General features: G+C 34.9%; 1 protein-coding gene across 4 annotated transcripts in view; it reads left to right on the top strand.

Moving 5' to 3' along the window:
• The window catches only part of LOC118200371 (suppressor of cytokine signaling 2-like), a 242,149-nt gene that overhangs the window by 195,829 nt on the left and 24,060 nt on the right, over nt 1-22,260 (top strand). The window contains exon 1 of one of the 4 annotated variants that reach the window (XM_035372332.2): nt 21,521-21,675. The exons of the other annotated variants lie outside the window; for them this stretch is intronic. The gene's annotated coding sequence lies outside the window, so the exon portion shown is untranslated. Of the gene's footprint in view, nt 1-21,520; nt 21,676-22,260 lie in introns of those variants that run through there. 4 annotated transcript variants of the gene reach the window in all.

Here is a 22,260-nt window from a genome sequence, read left to right as displayed (position 1 = left end):
ATGGCTAAGGCCCAAAGCAAAGCAATGGAAAAATAAATAAATAAATAAAATAAAAAGAAAAAGAGAGAAAATGAGAAGTCTTAAGTAAATACTATAATCAATCGACTTGAACAACTCGAACCATAAAAGTATTATGAATTTAAAAAAGCAACGTGATTGTAAAGACTTTCTTTAAATTTTTTTAATAAAACAAAACGTGTTAAAAGTGCTGTGTAATAATGTAGGAAAAAGGCAAAATTTCAATATTTTTATAAATAAACTGCAGAATAACTGAAAACACTCTTCGAGAGCTAATCTGAATAGAATTTTAATAATATATTGTATTGTAAAAAGTAGAATGAAAATATCAAGTTGTAGAAATATTTCTTAAAATGACCGGAAATTAAAGTTGTCGAACTACTGGACAAGTTTGAGTCCAGTTTGAATGCCGCTTGTCGTGTTGTTTTTGAGCAGAAATCTTTGGTATTTACTAAAGTACCACTATAGTGTAGGTATATCCGTTCATAGCGCCCTCGCTTCTTCAGACGTTACTCCAATCCAAAAGCTGTGGGATGGATTTGAACAGTAAAGTCGATCTGCGAGGCTGGACCACATAAAGTGTTATTTACTGATTACATGACATAATACAGTATCAGATATCACAAAGTATCGTTAGAAATCTTTTAAGTTTCTATATTCATGTTTTGTTGGTATTTATTTGTAGTATGTGCCAGGTACACCTTACACACAAAAAAAAGGGGGGAACGGTTCTATGTCTCCCCTTCTACTGGGCCGATTGACGAAATATAAATCTGTTTTTCATGTCTTGAAAGCGCGACGTAGGATATATATTGGATTTAAGTATAGCATTGTTCTAACATAGGTATTTTGACCCAAAGTCAAACTTTTTCTGAAATGCCAAGCCAGTGTTTTTCCATATTTCTATTCTACTCATCAAATTATGCCCAAAAGTTAAATTTTGTAAAATTTGGTGATAAACTTACCGAGAAATTAAAAAATTTATCTTGGCGCGCTTTTTTAAATTTAGATATTGAGCACTCCCTTTTTTGGGGGGGAGGGGGTAGCAAAGCGTACCATAAGAGTTTATCTCGTGAGGTACAAAAGAAATCTTGAGTTACTATAAGTTTTACTGATAACAAGTTAGTAGCTACAAAATACTTAAAATAATAATAAATGGTCGCATTCAAAATATTTATTATGGTAAAATAGTAATATGTGTTATCACGAGGCACCAAAAGAAGATCTTGCGTTTTGATTTAATGATGAAGTGTTGTAGTTCGTACCAAACCTCCTTTAGAAATCTTGCAGCGTTCACTATTTACGGGACGGTATCAGATACCACTTTTCACGTTTGTAGGATCCAGAATATTTACTGAGAAAGTGCTAGTACGCAGGTACCAGAAGATGTCTCTGGAAATCTTGTATCGGCTGGGCAAATGAAAACCAATATCATATTTGACATAAAATCATAGCTCATCTGTTCGCTCACAGATATTAAAAAACTAAAGAAATTCTCACTTTGTAGACGTTCCCTTTTTCTCTCGGTGGTTTTCGAGAACGCGTCTTGATCCCAGTGTTCGCGTGCAGTCATTTTCGGCGTGTTATTTCCAATTCCCAGTGTCTGTTTTCGGTAAGTTTCTGTTTTTCTTTGACGTTTCCCCCCTTCACCCGGTCATGTTTCTCGACTGACCGCACAGGGCATTTGCCGCGCCCTCTAAGGAGCGGAGCAGGGGGGGGCAGGCGAGAGAGAACACGCCCCGAAATAACCGATGCAACTTCCTAGAATAAAAATGCCTCATAAAAGATGTATAAATATACATCGTTTGCAGTTTTTTGTGTCGTGCCGGATTCAACTTCTTTGCTCTGTGCTACTAAGGTTGTCCTTTGTGGAAATGCCTACAATGTTGCGGCCGTTTGGGTCGGGAGGACGTTCGGTCACAGCTAGAGAACTGCGAAGCAGAAAGTTATTCGGATGGTGTACTATTTCGGAGAAATTGAATCAGATGATTGAATGTTAGAATAGTCTATTTTTGTTCATCGATCAGAAAAAAAAAAAATGCATCATTTTTATTCTGTTGATTGGGGGCTATTTCAGGAAGTTCCGATCGAATAAAGAATGTGACCTTGTTCCTAAAGTACAACTCAACCAAAGAACGTGCAGATGGTAGTTCTCTGACTCAACTGTCTGCTTAATATGAACATTTAATTAAAATTAAGTTTTTATGAGTTTATTAAGTATCATATCAGAATTTGTTAATGTTCCGTGGACATATTAATAATGAAACTACTAACTAGTCGAGAAAATAATTATTGAAATATTTTTTTAATTATGAATGCTAAAAAAAACTCCTACGTACATTTTCAAATAAAAAAAAAAGTTTCGGAATCTTTTATAAAATTGAGTGAAGTAGTTTTAATTTATATATTTAATACCTTAACTAAAAAATTTTTAATTTCGCGCCTGTAATTGGCGCGAATTCTGTTAAGCGCCAGGACGAAGTGCTCTCTGGTGTCTAAATAATGTATTACACTAGTTACATATCTTTCTAACATCTTCTTAACAATCTTTCTGAATACTGCACTGATTAAGGACTATCTATTGGAAACACATGAACCCTTTCTAAGATGATACCCGGGCTCTAGGTGTTTTTGGTTTTCTGTGGAGGTGGCTGCTTTACAAAAGTGATATTCTGTACTAAGGTTTTCTTTATGTACGCAGAAACTATACTGGTTACTTAGAGGTAGTCGTCATCGAGAACTGATCCCCATGGAAAGACGTGTTTACTGTACTGATTTCCTTTTTCCCTGATGTAATTTTCATTCGTCAGTTTTTATTTGTCTTGTCAATGCTTTTCCTACAGTTTTTCCCTGCCCCCTGAGATGTACATTTCGCTTTACATTGACTACAACTCCTAAGGAATTTAAAAACCTTTTATAAATTTGAAATATAAATATTATTTTGAAACCTATCACAGAACGGATGATTCTGTAAGAAACGTACGCTACCACAATTATTGTAGCAATTTAAAAACCTTGCTTGTGTTGAATACAGAATTCCCCTAGAATAATTTCGTTAATATTCGTTCGCTACTCGAATAATTCGTTCGCTATTTTAATTAATAGAAAAAAATTTTTCCTTAGCACGTTCCTAATACTAGGCAATACTTGTACGAAATGAAATGATTCACTGAGACATTGGGTATTTGGGAGACATTGGGTGGTTGATTTCATTAAACTGAAATAACGAATCAACAGTTTAGTACACTTCTCAAAAGTGAACAGCTGGATGTTTCTTCAGAATAGCTCTCAATAGACTTTTTACTTTTTGTACATTGTTATCTTGTACCTTGCCTTTCTTGGAAACCGCGTCTCTTTCAAACCACTTACCTCGACAAGTTGATGAAAGAAAACATCCCTTCTTCGACTTGTTTACTTCGAACTCATTGAGGATCTAGGAATTCATCGTATTGGAACATGTGACTGACCAGACGACACGCGCCTTAGGTCAAACGTTAAAACCTCATGGGGGCTGAGTAATAGTCCTCCTTTGTTGCTTTGTTCAAGCCCAGCTTGCGGCTGGGCAGAGTAAGTTTGCCGGAGAGCGGAATGAGCTAAACGTTATTTTTACTTCCTTGTACGAAGTAAAAAGGAAGTATTGTATTTGCGAAAAGTTTCAGGCAGCGTATTTCAACGAAAATATCCATTTTGACCGCTATCGAATGCAATTTAACGATGTTTTTGCGTGACATTTGTACGTAAGGACAGAATAAAAGACTTTTTTCCTTCAAAAAAATTATAAAACTGCTTTAAATGAATTCTGAAGATAATTTTTCGTGGCGTCTGTACGAACGTATGTACGTAAGTATCTCGCATAACTCAAAAACGAGTAGCATCAGAACGTTGAAATTTTGTATATAGGACTGCTATAACATGTAGATATGCACCTCGTATTTTGGTTGCAATCGGCCGCACCAAACGTATATAAATATATTTATATATATATCCACTCTATTACTCGGCTCAGTGACCTCAGTTTCTTTATTCTTATATGTTTGTAAATTGTACATTTTTTGCTTTAAAAATCATTGAATTATGTGGTTCTTATCTTCCGGCTAAGTTTTTTATGCCTTTCGTAAATCTAGAAACAATATTTGTACAATTATCAACAATTTAAAAGCTGTTTAAGTGCGGTTAAGTTTTAAATAACATGGCGGACATATTTGTTTACATTTGAAACAGCAGAATAGTAGATTTGTTGCCAATTTAGAGAGACTAAGCTTCGCAACAACAAATATAACGCTTCATTTATTATTGCGAATTAAATTATGCTTAATGTTTTCTGGAATTTTTTCGAGGAAATAAGTGTTTAAGATTTACTTCGTAATTTTTAATACAGATATTTTGAGTTTTTATGTATTTTTGCCTTGTCGCGAAGTGAGAACTGAATTAATTGAATGAGAAATATTCAATCGTCTCTGAAAATATGTTTCTTTTTTGTTTTGTTTGCTTAATTTCGTTTATACATCATTCTAGCTTTACTATAGTATTTGAATAGAACATGTGGCAACGATAAGATAATTCTTCAAATGATTAAAATTCTGTGCATTCTGAGTTATAATATGAACGAAATATTAAGTGAACCTAGCGCCAGAGTGTCGCTATGGTAAACAAATAGAGTGAATTTTAAAGAGTGCATTTATTCTATTGTGGTTTATGCGCTGTCGACGAAGTAGATTTAATTCAATCCAATAAGTTTAAATGAAATGCAAGAAAAAATGCGTATAATTTAATATTCCGTTCAAGAAAGTCATGTGGTGTGTGGTGTACACATCAGATTTTTTCAATATAGTGGAGTGGAGTGCCAGTGAACCAAGGCTTTAAGCCTCCTTTTATATACCCCCGTAATTTCATGTAAAATCAAACAGAAATAACGTGCCCAAACTTATTTTTGTGGTTCATCATTCATTACACAGTTGATGGGTAGAACAATTTTATGGGGAGGAATATTTATGTCCTTTGGCTCGATTTTTGCTTCAATGAATTTGATAAAATTTGATACAGAGCTGTAATTGATGTCCGATAATAAAAAAAAATAAAGTTCTGTTGAAGAAAAATAATAACATTAAGTGCTTTTAAAGTAATTTCTGGCGCACAGGGATTTCAAAAAAAAAAAAAAAAAATCAGATGTGCTAAAGAGGCTGATCTAAAAAAAAGCTATAAGGATGAAAGCCCAGAAGAGGGCTACTGTATCAGCCAAGACATACTAAATGCAGTAATTTAAGAGGCTGGTAAGATGAAAATGAAGTCGGAGGTGAAAGAACAAAGACGACATTAATATTGAGTCGTACGTACTGAGAATTCGGCAAACTGAATTCGAGTTTAATGCCATGTTTTGCATGGTATTTTCTTGCTTCTGCAAGAATTCTAAAAAATGAATACAGCAGAATTTTTCTGAAGGAAAAAAAATGAAAATTTAAATGTTTTTATTATTTTAAGGAAATTCTATTCTAAAAAGTATGCTGTTTGTCTTCGGTTAAAGCTTTCGAAAATTTAATTCTTAATTGCATGCAGGAGCTCTTTTTTCCTTCTGCTTCCCCCGATTATATTCGTGTTTTCTAGCTGTCGATGTATACTTGTGCATTAATTAGCAAAGATAATCAGAGGTTTAGCGTAATCATATTTCATAATCATAATATATAAAATTTATACAATATGATTGTAAAATGATTGCTTTTATTTGTACACTCTGTGGACGTTTTAGACATTATTGAGAGTAAAAAGGGGAAAAGTTACCTTTTATAAAGATTATCAATATATTCGAAATATAAATAAGGAAAGTGTACTTTATTCGATTTGCATAAACTAAATTTTATGATATTAGAAGCGATCCATTACCAAAATCATTGGAAAGTCTTTACATCTCCTTCCCTTTTAAAATACAGCATTGGCTTCATTCATACATATTCATACATAAAATTTATATTCTGAGGTAATATTTTTCATTTATTTCTCTTAAAAATTGTTTGCATCTAAAATTGCATCTAAGATTGATGATTTCGCGGAAACAGGAAGGCTTTTGACAACCGCGGGAACAGGAATAGCGGAAACAAGCAGACACCATTCTTTTCAGGTAAATCGTAAATTGAAATACAAGCAATTAGGCCATTCGTGGAAATAGGTTTTGCTATCGGCTGTTCTTCCTTTTTCTCCATGTTCTCTTTCGTGCTCATAATTTCAGACTGTAGCAGACTGTAAATACATCGGGACCATGACAACAAAAGGGAGAGAGGAATCCAAACAAGTAGCTCAAAAAACGTTCGGTAGCCAGAAGAGGGATGTAATGAAGAGCTTCTTGGAAGGCGCAATCCTAAGTTTTAAGATCTGTGAATGTGTATGCGAGAGTGAATGCTGTGATTTGCTATTCGTCGTTTAGTTTTGTTATTCTTGGAGGAATTTACTTTTCAAAATGCCATCAATTCAGTGCAAAGCTGTCGCTCAGTTTGACGTTTACATTCTGATGCTTGCAAGATCGTTTCCCTGGCATCTAATTTTTATATGGGATGTTGGGGAGAACTGAACCATTTTTTTACTAATCATTAACTAACCTTTAGATACTTACTTTTAAACACACCACGGGGGCCTCTCGTTTGATATGCTTGCAAAAGGTACGCTGAAAGAGGTTAATCAGAAAAAGTTCGGAAATATAAAATTAACTTTTGATGAATTTTCCGATCAAGCCTAGCTTACGTTCAATTGTATATGTAGATCTCGGAGTAATGTCTGAGATATTAACGAATAAAATAATATTCCGTATGGAATTTTTATGGATTTCAAGAGATATTTATTTCTCAAAACAGTGGACAGTTACATAAATTTCAATGATTTCAAAAAATTATGTATATAGCAAAATGAGGTCTTTTGGTGTTTCGAACGTTATTTACGACTTTTTGAATGTTTCGAAGAAAACTGAACTTAAATAAAGCAGAAATTCAGATGGGCATAAAATCCTCGTACTTATATTAAGTGAGATAGTTCCAAATAAATCTCTTCTAAAAAAAAGGGGGCAAAAAAAATTAAGACATGCGGGAATAACAAATTCAGCTTCTTTTTGCCCAGTGGAACCGAGTTAACTTTCAGTTTTGTGCATCGTAAATTTTGTCTTCCTGCACGTTGGCCGAATTGTTTGTTCTTGTGTAGAAATTCTAATTTTAATTGTCATTTTTTTTAAATACTGTATTTGGTGTTTTAGGTTTTTCTGTATTTTACAATTTTGAGTTTTTATGTATTTTTGCCTTCCCGCGAAGTGAGAACTAAATTTAATTGAATGAGAAATCTATCTCTAATGAAATTCGAGGAAATAACTTTAAATAAAATGCAGGAAATAATTTGTATAACTGAATAAGCTGTACAAGGAAGTTATGTGCTGTTCACATCAGATTTTTTTTTAATTGAAAGTAGAACTGAGATATTTTCTTGTATGACTGAACTATGACATTACTTTGGTTATTTTGGTTAAATTTTTTAACGCTAAAATAGAAGTATGCAGCTGTGGTCATTAAACAAAAATACACTCATATCCATAAATTAAGGATAATTCGGAATCACGCGGAAATCGAAATCTAAAATAAATATATCACCTGTAAAATCACTACATACATCTTCAAGAATCATATGCAAACTTCAGGAAGTAACCAGATGACACTGATGGTACGTCACAATGACGAGAGTGTAAGAGAGTGATATATAAGGAATACAGGCAAAGAAGTAAAATTGTTCGCAGGAGCTTTATGAGCATTTCAGTGCAATAACCGAATAGTTATGACACAAAGGACGCATCTGGATGATTTTTTACGTGGTAGAATTATCGGCCGTCTGGAATGTGGGCGTACCCAACTGGAAGTATCAGACGAACTTGGAATTGCCCAGAGTGTCATCTCCAGGCTTTGGCAACGATTCCAAGATGATGGTAATGTGAGTAGATGTTACAGCACAGGTCGCCTCAGAGTTACAACGCCGAATGAGGACCGGTATTTGGCAGTTATTGCCAAAAGAAACAGGCGGAGCACAGCCTCAGACCTGTGTAGTCAACTGTCTTCAGCCACTGGTACGACAATTTCAAGGCAGACCGTGTACAGACGCTTAGGGCAGATTGGTCTATATGCTCGTAGACCTGTCAGATGCGTTCCACTTTTTGCAACTCACTGTCGCCTGCGGTTAGCCTGGAGTAGAGAGCATGCATTGTGGACACCGCAACAGCGGGCTTGTGTGATGTTTTCCGACGAGTCCAGGTTTAGCTTGCAGTCTGATTCTCGCCGGACTTTCATATGGAGAGCTCCAGGTACCCGTTACTACCAAGAAAACATCATTGAACGACACCGTTACGGTGGTGCAGGAGTGCTCGTTTGGGGTGGAATTATTCTGGGTTCCAGAACTGACCTGCATGTTTAAATTGGAACCATGACAAGCCAAATCTATCGGGACGTCATTCAATAAACAACAGTTAATTAATTATTCAAAATAGTATCGTTAATAAAATAGTATAAACATAAAATTTAGAATTTCACGTACGTTTGTTTCGGGTAACGTGTTTGTAACATGTACTTTTGTTTCGGGGAGCCATGTGCGCACAATTTGTGTTTATAGATGACAACGCCCGTCCTCACCTTGCAAACATCGTAAGCGAATGCCTTCAATAGGAGGATGTCACCCGTATGGACTGACCAGCATTCTCACCGGATTTGAATCCAGTAGAGCACGTGTGGGATATGCTTGGCCGATGAGTTGCAGCCCGTCAACCTCCTCCTACATGTCTACCGGCACTTCGGAGAGCATTGCTTTTTGAGTGGTGTAATATCCCCCAAGATCAGATCGATAATTTGATACTCAGCATGCCTAGGCGTTGTACGGACTGTATTGCATCGTCTGGGAGACATACAATGTATTAACAATCATACCAACCATGTAATATTGGTTTTTTGTAAATAGGTTTTTTTTTTTTTTTTTTTTTTGTAATTTGCTCCAGAGAGAAAAAATCGCTAATTTTTTTAATAATATCAAACATATAGCATCTTTTTTTGCTCTTTACCTTTTGTTTAATAAATAAGCTTTACAAATAAGTCAAATTTGTTTTGCTTCTAACTCTTCCTTTGCTGATTTTGTATTATCCTTAATTTATGGACATGAGTGTATATCATCATCATGCGAACCAGAGTACGAGAACAGCGATTCCAATTATCTGGATTTCTTGAATTTCCAGATGCGCGTCTGTCCAAGTTAATTCGTTAGTATTTTTTAGTTCTCTATCTAATTGGCAATTTCAGTAAACACTTTTAGGATAACTCATAAAACAAATTCTAAATTTTATGTTTATACTATTTTATTAACGATACTATTTTGATTAATTAATTAACTGCTGTTTATTGTGTTCATTAAAGTTCCCCCTCCCTACACACACAAACTGTACCGTGAATGCTGTTGCAGCTTGCAACAAACAAACAAAAACGCGCGATTTTTATTCGTAAAATTGTCCGTAAGTGTGGGATGTCTCTTCTGCTGAATGAATTCGAACCAACTCCCGCGCGTCACCTCGCCGAGTGCACGTCGTCACTATCTGAAATCTGTTTGGCATTATGCCACCGATCAGTTCGGAATTCCCGGAAATATTTTGCTCCAGTGTCCCCGCTTTTCGAAAGGGCAGCCGAAAGGTTACACTAGGGTAGGCGCGGCGCCGCCGTCATTTCTATTCTCTTTTCACTTCTTTATTTTTTACCTTCTTCCATATTTATTGCCTTTCTGTGCATGCTTATGGGGGAGGGGGTTACCCTTCTGCTGTTCTGAGGTATTTGTTCTACGCGTTCTGACGCGCTCTCGCTTACCTTTTACGGTCCCTTAAAAGAGCATTTGCCGTTTCAAAGGAAAACAAAAAATTCCACTTTGGGAAATGATGTTTCCCTTTACTTTCAGAAGTTCGTGGTGATAGCTGAACTGCTGTAAAGAGGAAAGAATAAGTACAACTAATTTTAAAATATGAAAAAGAAGCGCGTGGTAAAATTGGGGAGTCAGTCTTAGATTTTAGATTGGTGTTTATTTTCTCGATTTTGAGGATGATCAGATTTTTCAGTAACAAAAAGATTTTTACAAAAGTGGAACCAACAACAACTATTTTTATGGAGAAATCACTGGTAGGAATAACGAGAAAACGAATAAGCGCAATCTGTCGAGGAAAAGCAGTTATGAACTGTGAAAAAGCTAAAAAGTTTAGAATTCCCAAAGCATTCGATGACCTAGATTGGAATTAATGTCAGTAAAGGTAGATTTTTTTTTTTTTTTTTTTTTTTTAATCGTTGAAGATAGAATGACAGTGAAAGTAGATTTAGAAAGTCAAAACTATAACTAAGCAAGTGACTATGGCAAAGATTTGATTAAATTTCATTTCCGAGTCTTGTTCATTGATGCAAAACTGAGTTTTATCCCAAATCTAAGCTAAACTGAGGTACCTTTTTTTTTTTTTTTTTTTTTTTTTTTCTTTTGGTAAATTTAATTTAATGTTATTATTCATTTTTTTTTGAATAGATTGTATTTTCAGGCGAACATAAATAATTTCATTGTTTAATTTTTTTCGATAAACTTGCATTTTATATTATGATATAACGCCTTAAAAATATTTTACTCTTTCTGTAAATGTGAGATCTGTGATTAAATAAATTCCAATGAATGAAATATTTGGTTCAGTATGATGAAAATTCGTTGTAGTATTCCGTCCACCAGCGGCCAAGCGGTAAAGTCGCTGAACACTGGTAGTTCCCACCTGAGCCGCCGAGACGGTATAGTGGTTAGGAGAGCCTACCGTGATACCGAAAGACTCAGGCTCGAATCCCGGAGAAGACATGGATGTTTGTGTTTGTATAGGGACTCTGCGGCATGGGGGCATTCCAAATACATGGCGAGCCGAAAGTCCTCTCGAGAGGTTGCTGGTAGAGGAAGCGAGGCGAAGGACCCTCGCGGCCTGTCCTTCGGGGTGCGCTTCATCAAAATTGGGGCTGAACTGAGCAAAGTCACTCTGTCACCTGTATGGTGCTAAATGCTCTAGTCAACGGCAGGTGCAGTCTTGCTTTCCTAGCCACGACGAATTTCGTGGGCTTGTTCTGATGTTACTTTAAGACAAGTGAGTTAAGTCACAGCAACAACACTTTCGACCTGCGTCCGATTTCAGGCTAACGGGCAGGCTTCATGGGCATTTTCGTGGTTTTTCCCTTGTGTAACATATATGCGAGCCAGTTTCCCTTAGAAAGTTATTCATGAAGGCATCCATTCGCGTGCTTTGCCATAATTAAATAAACCAAACCGTTGCAGTGTACCTTGTAGGATAATGTGCTAAGCTTTGATTTTTCTGCTTTGCAGCTATTAATTTTTTGTCGTGTTATTTTGTGGTGCGAAATCCTATAATACAAAATTAAGTACCGTCGGGAGGGGGAAGAAAAAAGGTTTTTGATTACAAAAATCTCATTGTGATAAATAAAAAAAAACTATTATTAAGAGAAATTTACAATCTTTCAAAATCTTGAGAAAATTAATTCAAAAAGGTTTCAGAGTTTTGCTTTCGACAACAAAAATGGAATCATTTTAATTATAGTCTAATAATTTATCCCTTTACTTAAAAATCGTTTTTCATTTAACGAGAATCTAAAATACTTTATTTTTCGCCGCTTGCATTCTTTCGAACTTACTCCATGTTTTTTATGATGCAGAGATTCCTGAGATAATAATAAGCATGTGTTTTGTGTATTTTCTGTGTTCATTGGCCGTAAGGTTAAAACACTTCACTCCTACATTACTCAGACTGCTGGCAGTCTTCCAAAATTCTATCGCCATTTGAAATTTTTTAATGTCATTTGTTTTGTTTTGTCCCCCCCCCCTGAGACAACGACAACAAAAAATGTGCATTCATTTTTACAATATATAATTCTTAAATTATGCTGATTATTTCAGATATCTTTTGAATCCATTTGGATATTTTGCCTTAGCGTTTTCGACACATGATTTGGAAGCTTAATGCCTTTACACTTGGATCAAGATCGTTGTGTTTTAGTTTTTACACTAAATACATGAACTCAGCTATTTATATAAACTAAGCTTTTAAGATTGTTTCTGATAGTAACAGCATTTTTTAAAGATTTTTATAATTTTGTTATTCCTTGAAACAGGAAGCCATCTGCAGAACGCTGCAGCTAAATTTTTTCGTCTGAAAGGAAACAAACGATAACACCGAGAGAAAATTATGTAATCTAAAAGTATGTCCAATCACAAGTACGGATTTTTTCCTGCCTGCATGGCGCGGTACAGAATGCTTATATGCTGGCCGGCAGCCTCACCCGACCTCTCTCCCATCAGGCATGTGTGGGCTGCCATCGGACGTGTGATGCGCAGGGCACCGTAGGCACATACCGTAGAGAAACTAAGAGCTGCAGTGACTCGGCAAGGAATACCTCAGGAGACGATTAATATCACAGACAGTATTTCTCGCCGTTTAGGGCCCCTTGGTGGAAATATCAGACACTGAATAAGCAGTTTAATTTTTCGTATCTTTGTTTTTTTTTTTAATCTTCTGTATGTGTCCTACTTCTACTGATCCGGTTATTTTCACATCGCTACACTCATTCCTTTATAAGATATTTCTCCCACTTTCCTAGCGTCCTTCGTGGTGTAGTGGTTCTGCACGCTGGGCCGGTATTCCAGAGGTCCGTGATTCGATTCCCGGCGAAGGCGTTTGCTATATTTCATCTTATCTGCTTTAAAAAAAAATACCTAATGTCTCTACACCTTCATGGTGCTGCAATTTCACTTTTGACGAATATCTTATCCCTAGATTATTTTAAATAAAAATCCCATCTTACCTTGGCAAATACAGTGACATTTCTTTCATAGAATAATGTATATATATATATATATATATATATATATATATTTTTTTTTTTTTTTTTTTTTGTTTTGTTAGGCATCTGCGTGTGTTATCAGTAGATTATTTTATACAATTCCGGTCTTACTTAAATGAATACAATATCACTACTCAGAGTCTAAGAGTTTTTTTTTTTCCTTCCTTCTCCTTTATTTCAATCTAGATTTCTTTCTTACGAGTGTATGATCGGATGTGATTTAGTATAAATATCTTTCACGTAAGCGTTAAAAGACAATTTGTGTTATTCTCGGATTACTTTAAACATATAAAAAAGGATTTAAATAAATTTTTGCTTTGTGTTTTTGGAATGCTTCTAAAATTTGTTTCCTGTTCATTTATTTTATTTGTTGATTTGTTAAATGATCAGAAATGTAATTAGCGGTGATCACTGGTTTGCTAATTTTGGTGAAACATGCGAGGGCGTTTTGGTACCTCAGATTTATTTCACCATTTCAGTTTCGCTCCCTCATTTTCAGAACAATCCGATATTTTATTTCACCCTGTACGCAAGTGTCTCTGTTTCACGTAGCGAACTTCTTTAATTTTGCAATATAATTATTATTATTTTTTTTTTTTTTTTTTTTTTTTTTTTTTTTTTTTTGGCGAAAGGGCGTTAGCCCAGAAGGGCTATTAATTCGTTTTGACATTTTGCGTTGATACACTTTTCAAACTGTTGCCGCTAAATATTACAGCCCTGTGTTATATTTAAAGAAATTAAATAATGAAGAATCTGCATAAATGTGTGTATGTTTCTTGCATTGTGATAAAAGAACGATACCTAGTGCCATCAAATTCTGAATAACGTAATCCTCCATCGAATATGGGCATGTGGAAGCCCTAATTTGGTATTTGGAATTTGTTTTATTATCTATTTCATATTTTGTCAGACATTAAAGAATTTTTGATTAACAAACTCAACGATTTTAAAGCGAGGAATGGCAATACTGTATTGGGGGGGGGGAATTTTCTCCAGCGTGCGAGACTGTGTATCGGAAATTCTAAAGATATGCTCATTTTAAAATTTTCTTGCGACGGTGCTGTTGAGTAGGGAATTTCTGTGTAAAATTCCAATGTTTGAATTTTCTTGCAATTTTGTTAAATAAAACATTTTCCATTATCTAAGTACTTTTGATAGGCAGTTTTCTGCTCCTAAAGATGTAACTTTAAAGATATGAAACTGGCAAGGGAGGAAAGACCTAGTTAACAGGAGTCATTGACAGTGAGGAAGGGGTTTGGTTTATTTGATTGTAGCAAAGCACTCGAGGGCTCTGTACCTAAGGGAAGGAATGCTTTCGTTGAGAACGTTCTAAGGAAAGCTAGCTCGTACACCCGTTATACAAGGCGAAAACCACGAAAACACCCCGGATCGAACTACCAATGCTCAGTAACTTTATTCCTCGGCCGATGGTGAGCCAGTGACAAAGGAGAGATGGCGAGCATGAAACTACTCCAGCTTCGAATGGGCGCCTTCATAAGGATGCCTCGTTATAAAGATGCCAGCACCTTCTGAAAGTACTAAATACTATCCTTTAAAATTTTTAATTCGGAATTTTTCTGAAAGTAGTAAGTACTATCATTAATATTTTTATCCCGGAATTATGCTTCAATACCGAATAGCCGTTCGCACGCCAGTTAACTACAGTATATTAAGTTTTCTAGTCCAGTTCAGACACCATGACTATTATTATCAAAGAAAGATCTTAAATCAATAATAGCATCAGCAGATGTAATTTATAAGAAATATAAAATTTATATGCTTTATAATTAACTAATTTACTATACTATTATGGCACTATTTGCTCTAGTATTGTAATTAATGAATATGTTTGTAATGCTAGTATGTGTGTTTACTAATGCCTTTTATTTTCTATGCCAGCTCTTGCATTTATTACCTGTTATTCAAATAATTAGCCTGGTTATTAGATATTCATTACTTGTTCTTGTGATATGTAATTTTATTTCTTTATTATTATTATTATTATTATTTTTACTGCTGTTGCCTTCGAAAATTAAAACTAAATTACCCTCAGCTTTTTGAAAGGGAGGGGTCTTTTACGGAAAGTGTGAAGGCCCCTAAAGTGTCTAAGAAGAGCGGCTTCTTTCGTTTTATGAGGTTATTATATTTCCCGGGGCAGGCAAAGGGGAACCTTGATTCGCGCTTTTGTGCTATAACGGGTAGTTTGTGGCACGTGCAAGAGTTGAGGTAAAATATAAAAACTCAGACATCAGGTTTTTTAGTCCAAAGGGGCTTTGTCCCTGAAGGACTATTGTTTTCGTTTTGCGATTTTGTGTTGGTTCACTATAAATGTCCGTTTCACTTTTCAAACCGTTGCCACCAAATGTTAGAGTCCTGCATATATTTGAAGAAATTAAATAATGAAAAATCTGCATAAATCTATGTATATTCTCGCATTGTGATAAAACAACGGTACATAGAGCCATCGAATTTTGAATGACGTTAATCGGCTGCGAATATGGGCATGTATAAGCCCAAATTTGAAATTTGTTTTATTAATGATTTCATATTTTGCAACAGTTTAACGAATTTTTGATTAACAAACTCAAAGATTTCAAAGCGAGCCATGGCAACCTTCTACAGAAAAAATATTTTTTATCTCCAGTGCATGAGACTGAGTATCGGAAATTCTAAAGATATGCTCAATTTAAAACTATTTTGCGATATTGCTCTTGAACTGAATTTTATAGCTTAAGTGCGAAGAACGTGATATTTAATAAATAAAAGTAACAGACAAAATGTTAAAAAAAAAAAAAAAAAAAAAAAAAAAAAAAAAAAAAAGCCCCTTTGGACGTAATTTAAAACCTGAAACATTTCAGATTTTTATTTTTATTTATTTATTTATTTATTTCTCTTTTTTCATTTAAAGAGACAATAATTTTACTATGTGGAAAGGAAAGTGTCAGAAACAGTTTTCCTCTGGAAAGCCTACAGCATTTTTTGATCTAAATTTCTTTTACTACTTTCTCGGTATTCGACAAGGGAGGCAGTCGGGGGAGGTGAGTCTTTCTAAGAAACGAATGGAAAGGCTTTCAGAGCGTTCCATTTCGTAAGCCGACGGCGGGAAACCGGATTTTAACTCTCGATATTTAGGTCAAAAATCTTGCCACGCGAGACATTGACCACACTGGAGGCGTTCTGAGAATTTTTCAAAAAAAAAAAAAAAAAAAAAAAAAAAGTTTGACGATGGCCTTACGAACTAAATTATTATGCGTAATAAACGACATGCGAGTCGGTAACGACACGTTTTAAAAATTGATTGGGTTTAAAACCGGGATTAAGGCGAACGTATTACAGAAAGCAACGATTTTAGGTTAAAACTGTTATCCTTAAAAATGACAATGGACTAGAAAAAGGATCGTGGAGAAACTTACAAAAGAGTATTAGGGATTATGATTTGCAAATTTATTGTTATTTTTGAGAGCTCATATGCAGAAGTGTCTCCCACCGCAACGGAAGCCCGAGGACCCATGATTCCATCGCTTCTCATGATTCCATTAATCTCATGCTTCACATTTTGTGATCTTTGAAACTCATAATTTTAGGCAGTAAACCATTATTGGAGGTCATATTTCTGTCATTTGGCGATATCTATACTTTATTTCCATTGGCGGCATTTCGAAAATTTGGAAAACGGGTAAATTTGTACATGGTTGCCTTAAACAAAATCGAGACTTACGACTCGAAAGACTTACTTAGTTGGCGACATATTTCTGTCATTTGGCAATTTCTGTTCTCTTTTCTTCTTTGGCTGTTTTAGTTTCTGTTTGGCGAATATGTTTCAATTTTAAAAAACTGTTCTGTAACCATCTGATAACACTATTGGACTTGTTGATCACAATAAGCGATGTATTTTCCATGTTTTCGTATACAAATGAATGGGACTTCGGCAATTGTATAACAGTATCCCATGATAACGTGCCAACCAACGGCCAAGCGATAAAGTACATGTACCTTTAAACCAGAAACCGCTGTGAAGGTTTTACCATGTCAAATATTGACCAAGGCCCATCAGCGACAGAGCGGTGAAGTCGCTAAACACTGGTAGTTCGAGTTCACCGGGTTTCGAGTCCCTTAGCCCCAGGCTGGCTGCATGGACGTTTCCGTGGTTTTCCTCATGTGTAACGAGTATACGAGCCATTCTGCCATAGAAAGAAAGTCTTATACGAAAGCATCCCTCACCTTAGACACATAACCCTCGTATTCTTTGACATAGTTAAATAAACCAATTAAATAAACCAAACAGAATGATAGCATTAAGTATGATGACATTATAAGCGGCGCTTAGTCAAAGTCCAAGACACTCCTCGCTATCTTATGCTATGAAAGAATAGATTTAACTTTTGAAATATTGCTGATGACTTCACTCCTATTTTTTATAGGTGTACGTCAGTATGTGTGGTTCTTGTATTACCGCATCACTAATCACGCTATAGGCATGCGTAAAAGGCAAACACTTGCGTCATCCATTCATGGTAGACATCCGTAACAAGCATTGTGCTTTGGCTTTCGTTGGTAGTTATTTATTGCGGACATTGCGTGTTCGATGTTGTGCAAAGCGCATGTAGCAATTGTTTAAGTATTCTTTTGTAACAGTTCACTGACTGGCTAATCTCGTACAGCACTCTCAAGTAGTAGTAGTAATATGCATCGGACTCAACGCATGGAGAGAATTTTGTTTATTTTTATGTTTGGGATTATTTATGGGTTATTGAACGCATTCGGCTTGCTTTGTTTTCGTCTGGAACCGAGACAGCAGCGAGCGGTTAAATTTTGTGTAGATATGCCTGAAAATGACTTTTGATTCCCCAATCTCTAAAAGATCTTTTTTTTTTTAAGCTCATATGGGCTATTAATCTCGTAACGGGACTTTGCGTTGAATCGTTATAAGCGGCGTATCACTTTTCATATTTTTGCCACCAAATATTATCACCCTGTATTATATTTAAAAAATTTAAACAATGAAGAATCTGCGCGAATGTATGCAAGTTTCTCGCATTGTAAAAGAACGATGACAGCTAGAAACATCAAATTTTCAATAACGTAGTCCTCAACCCGAACATGTGCACCTGGAAGTCCGAATTTTGAATAAGATACGTTCTGTAGGAGAAGAGGAAGAATGACCTTGCTTGTTTACATTAGCCGCACATAAGGCACGTGATTTATGAGGTCATCTGCAATGTTTTTTTACAAACGCTATGCATAAGTCACGTGATCTATGAGGTCTTCGAAATGTACCTCATTTCGAATTTGTTTTATTATCTATTTGACGTTTTCTAAAACTAAAGAATTTTTGTTAAGAAACTCAACGATTTCAAAGCGAGCAGTGGCAAATATTATATGCCCGTTTTCGTTGTAATATTTTCTAGTGATGGAATTCGAAGATGAAGTCAACCAGAATTAATAATCTAACTTTAAATTTCATACTTTGGCAGGATGAATGCCGAGAAGAGAAAATAACATTTCATTAAGGTATTTTGTAATACAGTTAAAACACATTTAGCTTAATAATATCTTCTTCTGTACTCAGGATGCATAAATGTAGCTTTTTTTTTTTTTTTTTTTAAGCCCAAAACGGCGTTAGCTCTAGTGAGCTATTAATCTTGAAACGTGAACAACGAATCACCTTTCAAATTGTTCCCACCAAATATTATCGCCCTGTATTATTTTTAAAGAAATTAAACGATGAAGAATCTGCATGTGTGTATGTCGAAAAAAAAACGACCGCACCTTAGGACCATCAAATTTTGAATAACGTAGTTCTCCTCCCGAATATGTATTCCTGGATGCCCGAATCTTGAATTTTATATTTTATATTTTGTTAAATGTTAATAAATTTTTGATTAACAAACTCAACGATTTCAAAGCGAGCAATGGCAGCACTGTATGGAATAAAGAATGTTCGTCTCCAGCGCGCAAGATTGTCTGTTGGAAATTATAACGATATGCTGTTTTTAAATATTTTGCGATTTTTCTGTTGAATTGAATTTTATGTTCTGTATAAATAATAAATAAAGAAAACACACAAAACGTCAGTAATAAAAAGACAAAAAATATTTTGCTAGCCATCGTGCTAAGAAAACTGAATACTGTTACGATGACCTGAAAAAGGCGTGAAAAAATATAAGCCAACACTTAACACTGCAATCGGAATTCTAAATTTAAAAAAAAAAAATTGTGATGTTGCTGTTGAATTGCATGGTTTAAATATGAAGAAAACGATGCTTTATAATGAAGCTAAAAAGTCAAAACAAATGGGTTAGCAAAAGTGAGTGCAACAGTAGACTAAGTAGCGAGCTCAGCGAGAGCGTAAAAAAACTTCAACAAACCCTTATGGGGGGACCGTTAAAATCTAAAACATGTTCATACTTTTTTAATTATTATTTTTTTTTTTTAGCCCAAAAGTCATCTCAGAAGGGCTAAAAAAAGGGGCCATTTCGTTTTGCCATTTTGCGTTGATTCACTTTTCAAACTGTTGCTACCAAACATTACAGCCCTGTATCATATTTAAAGAAAATTAAGTAATGAAGAATCTGCATAAATGCACGTATGCTTTTCGCACTTTGATAAAACAACGGCACCTAGAGCCATCAGATCTTGAATAACGTAATCCTCCACTGAATATGGGCATCTGGAAGCCCTAATTTGGAATTTATTTTATTATTTGTTTCATATTTTGTCAGACATTAAATTTTTGATTAACAAACTCAGCGATTTCAAAGCGAGGAATGCCAACACTGTACAGAGGGGGGGGGATTATCTCCAGCGCGCGAGACTGTGTATCGGAAATTCTAAAGATATGTTCATTTTAAAATTATTTTGCGATATTGCTCTTGAATTGAATTTTATGGTTTAAGTTCGAAGAGCATCATATTTAATAAATAAAGGTAACACACAAAATGTTAAAAAAAACGCCCCTTGGGTGTAATTTAAAATCTGAAAGCTTTCAGATTTTCTTTTTCTTTTCTTTTTTTTTTTCTTCTGAAGAGTGGTGTATAAAATGGAAGATTAACATCTGTCCATGGAAATAGAATATTATCGTAATATGCAAACACATGCTGAAGCATAAAATTCACTGTGATCTCAATTTTTCAGACAAGAAAATTTCTAAGTATTAATGAAGCGAACTATGTAGGTGTCATCATTAATCCGAAGCTTTCCTGGACCGATATCATTAAACTTGTAATTGAAACAACAAGTGGTATCATTCCTAAGATTCAAAATTTTCTGATAGGAAGAGGAAGACATTGTTTTGATTTGAAATGCTGTGTAACATGTAATATCCTTCATCGCAGCACGACCTGCGTCTCACGTATTAGTGTATTAGCAAACAAAAATGTTTTTAACAAATCACAGGCTCTTTACGTACCGGATACGTTTTCATGAGCTATTCATAGGGGGGGGGGCAGGAGTTGTATTTTGAATAGACCGAGCTGTGTTTTCTAAGACTTTTACCATTTGATGATTTTGATCTAAACATCTTTTTTTTTTTTTTTTTTTTTTTTTTTTTTTTTTTTAAGAAAAGAAGCATATTTTCTCAATTATAAATAAGTTCCAAAATAATTTTCTGTTTGTTTCCTGTTCAGTATGATTGGATTTGTAAATGTCATATACGAAACTTTTATTAGTTCGAAAACCGGATTGACATATGCTCCAGTTTCCTGATTTCCGGACGTTTAAATAATAGCAAATAATACAGTGTACTGATGTACAAATTACGTAACAGGGGTATAGCAATTACTATAATGCAGACTATCAGAATGGATATATTATAATGTAATGAATGTATCGACATCTTGACGTAGTGTTACTGTTTACAAGGATGGAACATTTTATGAATTTAGTTTTGTAATCAGCCTTTTAATGTAGTAAACTAGAATGAAAACAATGAAATGTATTGTAGCAATTGCTGTAGATAAAAGCACTTTCCTAATCTGGTATTCTTATTAATCTAAATATGAGTCGAATCATTTTTACGTTCGAATTCATATACTGCTCAGCGCATTCAGCTCTTCATTTTTATCAAAACTTTGATTCCCATTTCCTGTAAAAATAGAACATGTGAAAGAAAAGTTATGTTGTTCCAATTAAATGGTCTAGTGTCTTGTTTGGAATAAATTCTACAAGAAACCGAATTAAGAATGCCATCATCCTCTTTCCAGCTAATGAGGAAAAAATTCCAAAAGACAACATTGCGGTCGACATTTCGCGAGGTGAGCTGAGTAAGAGGTAAAGAAGATTTCAAAATTTGAAAGCCAGAATGAATAGCTAGGGAAAAGAAAATTTCCAGAAGAATTGGTTCTTTATAGGTCATACCTTCCAATAAGGACTAAGGAAGCAACGTTATGAATAGGTCGTTTACATTAAGGTACCTTTAGGAAGTGCCAAGAATAAACATTCCTTACCATTGACTTCCATGTATGATGCGTACGTTTTCGGTAGATTTTTGCTATCAGCTGCAAATGAATTTTCTTGGAAAAGTGCCCGAATGCCTGTTGGGCATCATAGGGAGAGTTTGTAAGTGATTCCCGGAAAAGATTTCCTATCTCGCAAAAACCCTTTTATCGCCATCCGTCTCGCTGGGCTAGTTTCTCCGAATGACAACTGTGCTGGGTCAGCATTGAGTGTCGTTCGCTTGTTCGGGGGCTGGCTAAACTTTCAGAACTACTTTGGACTTCAACTAGCTCGCATTCAAACTTCTGTGGTGAGTTGGCTATTTATTATTTATATTTAATTACTTGGTGTTTATAGTAAATAATTTAACTTTTGTATTGCGATTGTAAGAGACATAAAAGTACTAAAGCTTATTTCTGATAAAACTCCCGTCAAAGATTTGCCTACTGGCGTTTTTATGAGTTCTCGTAAACTGCGATCGTGAGGAATCTCCTGTTCCAGAAGTTCCGAAATCATTGACTAATTTTTGAAAATATAAAGCAAAGTCTTTTAAGATGAATATTTCCTCAAAAACGCTTCATAAATCCGACAATGATGCCGACCTCTTTCTGCTCAAATCGGTTGCAAACGCATAAACTCCTCAGCTGCTAAAACTAGTCTAATATGAATATATGACTCTGAAATACTTTTTTAATGAGCCGAATTTTTTTGCATGAATTAATGGTTCTTTTTGTGATGGAATATTTACTAAAAGCTTATTGAAGTTAATATATTTTAGATTTTATTCGATTTCAATTTCAATTAAACTCGATCTTTAGTACCACGTTTATGCGTTCATTTAAACATTTTCTTCCAATCACAATCACCAAAATATAATTTTGTTTTTTAAAAGTGT

The sequence above is a fragment of the Stegodyphus dumicola genome, chromosome 6 (assembly GCF_044657685.1).
Source record: "Stegodyphus dumicola isolate Sdum_Otavi_A_Nest chromosome 6, ASM4465768v1".
Taxonomy (NCBI): domain Eukaryota; kingdom Metazoa; phylum Arthropoda; class Arachnida; order Araneae; family Eresidae; genus Stegodyphus; species Stegodyphus dumicola.
This window is presented reverse-complemented; position numbering and strand designations above follow the sequence as displayed.